The sequence below is a fragment of the Synchiropus splendidus genome, chromosome 11, assembly GCF_027744825.2.
Source record: "Synchiropus splendidus isolate RoL2022-P1 chromosome 11, RoL_Sspl_1.0, whole genome shotgun sequence".
In the NCBI taxonomy this organism is placed as follows: domain Eukaryota; kingdom Metazoa; phylum Chordata; class Actinopteri; order Syngnathiformes; family Callionymidae; genus Synchiropus; species Synchiropus splendidus.
In genome coordinates, this window is record NC_071344.1 from 11991787 (window position 1) to 12000903 (window position 9117).

A 9117-nucleotide genomic window follows, 5' to 3' on the forward strand; every position below is an offset into this window, starting at 1 on the left:
TTAAGCCTGATGCCCTGTTTCGCAAATTTGACCTTCCTCAGGAGACAGTGGAACCACAGACAATGCTGCCAAGGTCTTGTTCCATTCATGCGGCCACCTGGGATATTGTGCGTGCGGTGCGGGAGACGTAACCGGACCAAGGTAATGGACCTGATAACCACCTTTACGTACCCCTGGCAGTTCGTCCTCCGGTCTTGCAGTGGGGTCAAACACCCAGGATTACGTTCCACTCCAGAGTTCACCTGACACTTTCCTTTTTACGTCACGGCTTCTTGTGGCCAAATGTGCCTCTTTCAAATTATTTGTTTTCGCCTGTGCAGTTTGCTCGAGGGGCAAGTCCTCCCATCAGACTCCCGCGGGGTTGTTACTGGGAAGCCGTGGTCCCATATTGCTGTGGACTTTATCACTGGTCTCTGTCCATCAGAAGATAACACACGGTGATGGACAGGTTCTCAAAGACGACTCACTTTATTCCCCTCTTGAAGCTCCCATCTGTCATAGAGACTGCTGACCTGTTAGTATCACATGTTTTTAACAACCGCGCTCTACTGTCTGACATAGTTTCTGATCGTGGACCACTGGTTGTTTCCTAAGTTTGGTAAGGCTTTATGTAAGGCTGTTGGCGCCTCCTCAAGTCTCTAGTCTGGTCTCAACCCTGGGTTGAGTATGCCCATGTTAAAGAATTGTACAATTATTTAACATCGTCCACAACTGTTTTGGGTCTGGGACATTATACGTCGCAATATGACGTCATTTAATGCAAGATAAGCACACATGCATAGACAGCCAGCTGACTCATACGTGACATCTCCATGTAGCTGGGAGCTAGACCATGACAAGCTTTAAAACGTATTAGTAAAAATTTTAAATCGATTCTAAAATGCCCAGAAGGCCAGTGCAGAGAGGCTAAAACTGGGGTGATGCGATGTTGTCTGCAAAGACCAGTCAAAGTTTCGGTCCAGTCGCCGGCAGGAGAGAGATTTTTGGGACGGAAAAGGAGGAAGTAGCAACAATCTAGACGGGAGAATTTTTGAAGTTTTCAGCATTGGTTTGATTCTGAGTTGTTGGAAGCAGGTCTGTACAGTATTTTTGATGTGTGGGTCCAATGATAAAGTGGGGTCAAAAGTTAACATGCAGGTTTCAAGCTATGTGTTTAATGTTTGACAGCTGCCCACGTTTGGATAAGGTAAGGGGGTGGAATTTGGATGGAAGAGCATATTACATACATATACATATTATCACATATTGCTCTGTTTAGTTGGAAACTTTGGGCCAGCCAACTGGTCACGTGGTCTAGAGAGGCTAAAACAGCAGTTGGCCTCAAGAGGCTCTGAGTGGGAGCTCTATATGTGTGTCGTCCGCATAAAAATGAAATGAGACATTGTGACAAGTTGATGCTAATTCAGCTTGGTCAGAATGTCTTGGTCCAGACACCGTTTCCCTCATTTTCTTGCTCACTCCTCTCCTTTATAGTATGCCTTATGCTTCACTTTTATGCAGTACATTCCATTCATGGTTGCTCTCCTTACCCCCACTCTCCCCAAAACCAAGTCAGGCAGAGCAGTAAAGCTACAGAGCAGAGATAGTCAAAGTAGTATTTTGGATGTATTTTGTGCTGTTAAAGCAGGCAACCAAAGCATGAAAGAAAAAGATACACAACACACTTTGCAGCAATTTTATTCCAGAAAACAAGACAACCAATGAAAACTTTTACAGTGAGAATGGGTGACGAAGGAAGAAGTGCATTTCTATCTTCTATCTCACAAGAGTTTGTGAAAATTTTGGTTCATTTGATTTTTTTATGTAGATGATGCCATGTTGAGTTGTTGCCACAGGCTCTCCATCTTGAGAAGAAAACGTTTGGGTGGTGTCCAGGTCTCAAAAGTCATGTCCACAAAAATTTTGTTGAGCTTTTCCTAAGTGACAAGAAGGAAGAGTGGGATTTTAATGTTGCAGCAATATGGACAGTACAACTGCTGGAACAGAGCATGAAACCATATTAGAAATCGAATTGGTTCACACACTAAAACCAAAAAACTTTGCTTGTTGCCTAGGACATCCTGTCGTGGCATGACAACGACATAAACATGATTGAGTCAAGTCCATGATACATTGAGATGTAAAATAAAAAATCCTTACCATGCAAGCTGAATTTGATGCCATGTGGTTCAATCTCCTAAGGAGAGACCTCTCTGTGCTGTCCAACAACTTCAGACCTTCAATGAAGTAGGTAGGAAAGACTTTCTCCTGTCAGAAGGGAATGACATGTAGATCCCTCTTTAGTTATACAAAAGCTCTTATGGTCAGATGAGAAGCAAATATTTATTGCATATGACCACGTAAAAGCTATTTTCTACAGTATGTTAGGCTTGTTTTCATGGTTTTGTTTCATGAAAATCTAATACAGATTCCCGGTCAATAGGTGTCACAATCTCATAAAACAAAGATTGAATGCAGTAAATACTGATTTCAAAATGTGATATCTCTGCAAGTCGCAAGCAGCCACCTTAAATACATGTTCAAGCATGAAATTCTCAAATGCTCACTCTCAAGAGATCAGGAAGGTGTGGTGGCATCGTTCACTCACAAAACGTGGTTATAGACTTGACCGCTCAGAGCCGCTCAGAAAGATGAGACATATGATAAATGTGTGCTTACATTTGAAAAGCTGATGTTCAAACACTTGCATCTTGAGTCCTGAGGAAGAAACAACATGAAAACACAGCGGACATAACCCTGCATGTATGTTATGGTGAGCGTACAGCAAAGAGGAAGTGGCTAACATTTCCTATGTCAGAGTGTCTTAAATCTAGATGTGTTGTTTCGATTGTCTTGCTACTGAGCACAAAAGATGTATTGGCACAAGTCGCCTATGACATAAAAACGGTTACCTCCAACAAGTCTGTGCTTGAGGTTTCTGGCTGGTTTCACTGTCCTTATCAAATAAACATTCCGATCATCTCATCTTGTATCAAGATGCTTGTGACTCTATAACAAATTGTAGTTCTTGCTGAGTGTGCTCGCTTCAATAAGAGGCTGTATTTGAGTTGTGTTCTCAAACACAGCAGGGCTACCTAAAGAGAAGGTATGGGGTCACTTACTCTTGGCTGGATGATGGTGCAGTTCCCAGGGCACTTCTGCAAAGATGAATGCTACAGAAACATTACCATTCAGTTGTGGCAATCTGATGTCGACTGAGCTGCCTTTATAAGGTCATGCAATGCAGCAAAGTGATGATAGAAAGTCATACTAAACTTATGGAGAACATTAGGTTTCCACTATGTTGTGGCTTCCAAACATTATATCTCATTCTGTAGATAAAGGATCCACAGTATGGGAGTGTGAACTAAGGGACTTTTTCTTACCTTTGCAAGAAGGTTCTCCATGTCCACGTCGAGTTCATAGGATCTAGGACATTTGTCGGCCTGGGCATTAAACCAGAGCAGCAGCAGAATAAGTGTGTTCAATTTCCCAGAGGTGGAACTCAAGAGCCCAGTCATTGTTCTGTCTCCCTCTGGTGCCTGCAGTACTGTAAACAGCGCAGAATATCAGTTGCTTCTGGAGCGGCAAAGCTGCAAATAGGTTCAATAAGAAGTGTCTTCTCACAGCTCTGAACTGTTGACTGGCTTTGTTGACGCCAATTTGTCCATTTTATGCTCCAGGGTGAGTCATTTCCAGGGGAAATTACTTGCCTCAGTCATGATTATTATCATGACTAAAATTCACTGATGCATTGGAAGAAAGCATACGTGCACGGTTGGGGGCACTTGTGATCCCAGGGATTCTTCTTGTGACAACAGAACAACAACAGAATAATTGACAACTAACCACAGTTCACAGTTAGTAAGTCAAGTGCAGCTATCCGTTTATTTTTTTTCTTCTAATTTGGCCATACTTTCAAAATGGAGGATTACATATCTAACCTCAAACAATTTTCTAAACTGGACTTTCAATCTAAGCAGGAAGTAAGTGTTCTAACCATGACCATCATAACATTTTGCTTTTTGTATACTGCAGCTTGTAAAAAGCTGATGTGAGATTTTAAACATAACCTGTTAACTGCCGCCACTCAAATGGTAAATAGGCTACTCCAAAGGGTTCATGTGTTTGTAAACCTGATTGTTATGAAGTCAGTGCCTCACCAGCCATAAACCTCACCACACGTCACTGATCAGAATATGTGTGCCGTTCTGATGGATCCTAAAATCCATCCTAATGAGGGAAACTGTGAAACTTCAATAACGTTAGCACCACTAAACTCAATCACAATCCAGCGCTGGGATTGCACAAACATGGGTTATATATAATATACATATATTATATATATAAGAATATAGACGCAAGCCAGAGTACATGTTTCATTTTTATTATCTGGTGTCTTATTAACATAGAGTTAAACAGGTAGTCAGTAGGTCAGTGTTTAGATTACCTGCCCATATTCTTTTAATGTTTTTTTTTTTTTGGCACCCACAATTAACTTGCAATGTTTGACATTTTGCAGTGGAACATTGTTGTTCTGGACAGATAAAATGAGTCACACAGATCAAATAGAAAAAAAAAATCAAAAGAAGCCATTCTTTAAAAGTGATGACCTTATCTGTGGCTCAAGGACTTTCTAATGTTAACCAAAGCCTAATCTGATGGAAACAGTAAGGCCACACTGACATTTATGTATATTATAGTAAAGGTGAAATTAGTCATCATTATGTTGTGTTCATATGTTGTGTGACACTATGAGAGATCGCCAGATCGAGGATGAGACAATTTCCTTTCTTCAAACTTTCGTATATGCAGGTCCTGCTATTTCCGTTTTTCTTTATTTTCAGCTACCTGCCAGCAGCAAAGATTCACAGCTTTTTTTTGTTTTTTTTTTTATTTTTTCGTTCACATATGGACTCATATAGGGTCTGTCCTAGCTTCATACCAAGTTTTCATACGGATAACAAATGGGTGACACATAATGGAGGTGGACATGAACATGATGGTTTTCTGTGTGCCATTTACAGGAAAATCCCCCAAAAAACAACTTAACAAATGACGTCACGAAATGTTCGCGGAACTCAAGTTGCGCATTCCAGCATATGAGGAGATGGACCGCGTGAGGACGCCAGCAGATTCAATAGATTTTACTTCTCATGATTAAAAACCAGCATTTTTTTAAATTGTCATCAATTCACTAAATGTCAAAAGTTTTTCCTGCTCTTTCCTTCAGCCTAACGTGTCATTACTGGCTGCTCAGTGTTTATCGTCCATTTTGTCAGGTCTGAAACTAACAATGGTTTGTGATGTGTTTTTATATTCTTTGTTTTTCCAGGCAGTGGGACGGACTTGAGCACATCATGTTAGCAACTGGCAAGAGAAGAATCGAGGTCTTCCAGAAAAAGCAATAGTTTTGGGGTTGTTCTACATGCTGACATGGAGTCAACCAGTGTTTTAAAACGTTATAAAAAAGATGGTGCACTGATGGTACACCATCTTTTGGCTAGGGATTGAATTGTCGAATGGATTGAAAAGAATAAATCCACTTACTCCGTGGTTCTACTTATTTCATTTGCAGTGATAGACTTCTCTTTCTACGTGCTCTTCGTTGTGCTGTTGCCCATGTGTGTCGTGTATGCTACATGATTGTGCCTGTATGTGACCAAAGCGCCTGAAGGGACTGTCCTTCTCTGCAAGTGCTGATAATAAAGGTGATCTCAGTCAGAAAGAAAAACTCTTACAAGGGTTTTAATTCAGAATTTATTCCTATTAAATCCACGCCAAAGTCACAAACATCTCAAGTGAAACAGTGTCTTCTGGAGTATTCCCTTGCACTTGACTCAGTGAAGTCTATTCCAGGAACTCGCTCCTCAAGCTTCCGTCGCTGCCAGACAGGTTTATCAGTTCCTCCACATCATCCTTCTCAATGAACTCGTCTTCCTCCTCTCCATCATTAGAAGTTTGCGCATCCATTTCCTTTGCACCTTTGCTTCCGAGCTCCAGGTAGCCTTTTCCAGTTTGATTCACGGCGCCGGTGCTCTTGATGCCACCACTTGCGCCTCCTTCCACATTGGTTTTCACAGGCTGGACCATCAGGATGCCTTCATCCAGAATGGGGGTTCCCTGTTGGCATTCTCTGTCCCATGCTGCACGGCTGGCTTGATCCATTATCAGGGCTTTGGGATCCAGGGTGACGGCAGATTTGCTCGTACAAAGGCCCATCGCACGTGTTCGGTTACTCTCTCAAGTCTACGATCTTTCGAAAAGTCCAAGTCCGAAGCTGCAATCAGGCTGAAGACTGTGCACCTGTCTGTTCTGGGCTGCTCTGTCTACTGTCAGACCCAGACCCCTCAACACCTGCTCTCTCACTCAAGTGGCCGGTGCTACAAATAGCCTCAATAGCTGAGCCCTGTTTCTTAGCTGAATTCAACTTTAAACCACAATACACCGCAACTTTTTGTGCGAGGAACAATATTGTTCACAACGTATCAAGGACAATGTTTTTATACATTAAGTTTTGTCTGAGCAATGTTCCATCTTGTGGCTCAACTGTGAGTCCGTCATCTGCCTGAGAGCACTTGAAACAAAACAGAGTGAATCTGTTCGTGGCAAGGTGGGTCGGTGTCAGGACTCACCAAGGCGACACTGAATCAGTGTGTCATATGTGGAATATAGGAAAGACTAACATCTGCGACTTGCGCGCAGCAAAGCACATGGATGTTAATGAGATTGAAATTGCATTCAAATATGAATTCAGTGTGTTGGAAATGTGTAAAAAAAATGAAGTATCTTTGTTCATGAAGTATATTATACAGATTATATAGATGGTTATAGATATTATAAAGATGGTTCCTTCAAATATACAGTATATGTCACAAAGAATATCTGCACAAACACAACAGCTTTTATCATTCGTTGAACATTATCACTTATACTTGAACAAAATTGAAATGAAAACTGAATTGAAAATTTAAATTAACTAAGTAATAAGTTGAGCAATCCGCAATTGAGACACTGAGGTTGATAGATGCTGCTTTTGCTGAAACGCTTCAATTGGCAATATAATAATCAGGAAATGCAGAGACAATTTCAACTTATTAAATGAGACTGTAAAAGAATAATATATTTCTCATAAAATAAAAAGATTGAAAATCAAAAGTTTTGAAAAAAGCCTCTTCTTCATTGTCGGCCGTCTTGTATTGTCATTTTTAACATAGAAACTACAACAAAACTGTCACTAACTGCCAAAATGCAAACAACTTGTCTTTTTCATTCTAGAGCAGGCCTGGCCAACCTGAGGCTTCCGAGCCGCATGCGGCTCTTTGCCCACTTTCATGCGGCTCTTTACAGAATCAGCCACGAACTGGCCGTGATTTTGGTCAAGTTGCTATCCAGATGATTGTTTATACAGGAAATAAGACGAAAAAGTAAGAGCTATTCCAACAAAATATCAAAATATTGTTGACTGGTTGGCCACCCCTGTTCTAGAGTGAGGAAAAACAAGGATGACATGGATCACAAATGTCAATCGCCAAAGCATTGAAAGCAGTTTAAGTGACCTGTGTGTTCATAAAAATCAAACGCACTCACGGCTCCCCTTGGTGACACGTAATTTTCGTGACACTGTTGGAGCTCATGAGAGGCCCAAAGGTGACAAAGAAACAACACATCTTGAGATGCGCTGGTGGTAAAGCACCTTGACAAAAAATGAAACCCTCATCTCCTTATCTACAATGAACTACTGCTGTTGTGTTTGAGGTCATGCCAACACATAAGAAGATAGTTTGTGTAATGTTGCATTTCTCAAGCCTGAGTGGCCAGGACATGTCTGTCCCACGCAGGGCTTCCCATAATTGTGTTTTTCTTTGACTGGTACTTTCTTCGTCCTGAGATGAATTGATGTCAATATTTTAATGCATTTCTTGACTCAAGCAAACACAGATATCCATCTTATCTTACAGTTGTCTCTTCACGCAAGCTGCAAAATTGGTTCACGGCAATGCGATGCAATGGAACAAAGAATAAATAAAATAAAATGTTCTCAATGACGAAAAGGGGAAGTTTTTACTTTTACTGAATTGGTGACAACAAACAACTATCTTTCAGTTATGGGAAACAAATCTGTAAGATGCTGTCATCACGGGTCCATCTCCCACACATGTCCGACTGGAATGCACTACTTGAGTCCTGCGAACATCTGTCATTGTGTTGTTCCTCACGGGATTCTTCAGTGAAAACATGATGAAAACAGTCATGTTCATCTCATCGGCGTCTCATTTACGTGGTGGTGCGCCACCGTCGTTTACAGTGCTGTAGAATAACAAAGACGAAGGCGAAGCTTTTCTCCTCTCTATTATATCATGACTGTCCTGTGTTTCAATAAGGAGCTGACAAACAGATATCAGAGCATGAGCATACGTTCACACGTTTATTTCCAGTTGACTGTGGGCACAGACGTCGAGCACAGAGTTAGAAAATATTCTTCATCAATAAGTTCCAGAACAATCGGCAGGAATGTTGGAATGTGCCACTGGTCGCGTCTCTCACCAGCTCCCAGCAGGTCTGCGCAACAGACGACTGCAGATAAAACATGAGAGATCGCATGTTACACTTGTCCAAACCAGATGGACCATAAACACTGCTAATAACAGTTAAACTATTTTTTCGCGATATGGTGATAAGCACAATGAGTCAGTCCCAGATGTATGTCTTTTAGGGGTGAAGGGGACTCGGTGAACCTTCACCCCAGCCCTGCTTTCAGGCCGAAGGTGATCATGTTGAGGTCTTTCCATCCTCCTCCTCATCAGAATGAGCAAGAGGTTAGAATGCACCGGTTGTGTTCAGTTTGTGCGTTGTCATGTCAACGGTACTGGTGTGGTTTTGCAGCAGTAGACTGCGGAGTGGGCGGTGCCTACCTGTGAGGTGAGCCAAGCAATCGAAGTCTCAGGCCGAGGCCAGTGCCTCAATGTGAATTAACCAAAACCAAAACATTAGAGAGCTACGCAGTCCTAACTGCAGTAACACATAAGGTAACTTTCACCATGACCACACGTCAAAAGTGTTACTCCTCTTATTTGTCCTCAGACATGGAAACATTAGTGACTGTTTATGCAGAAGAGTGAACGTGTTAAAGAAATA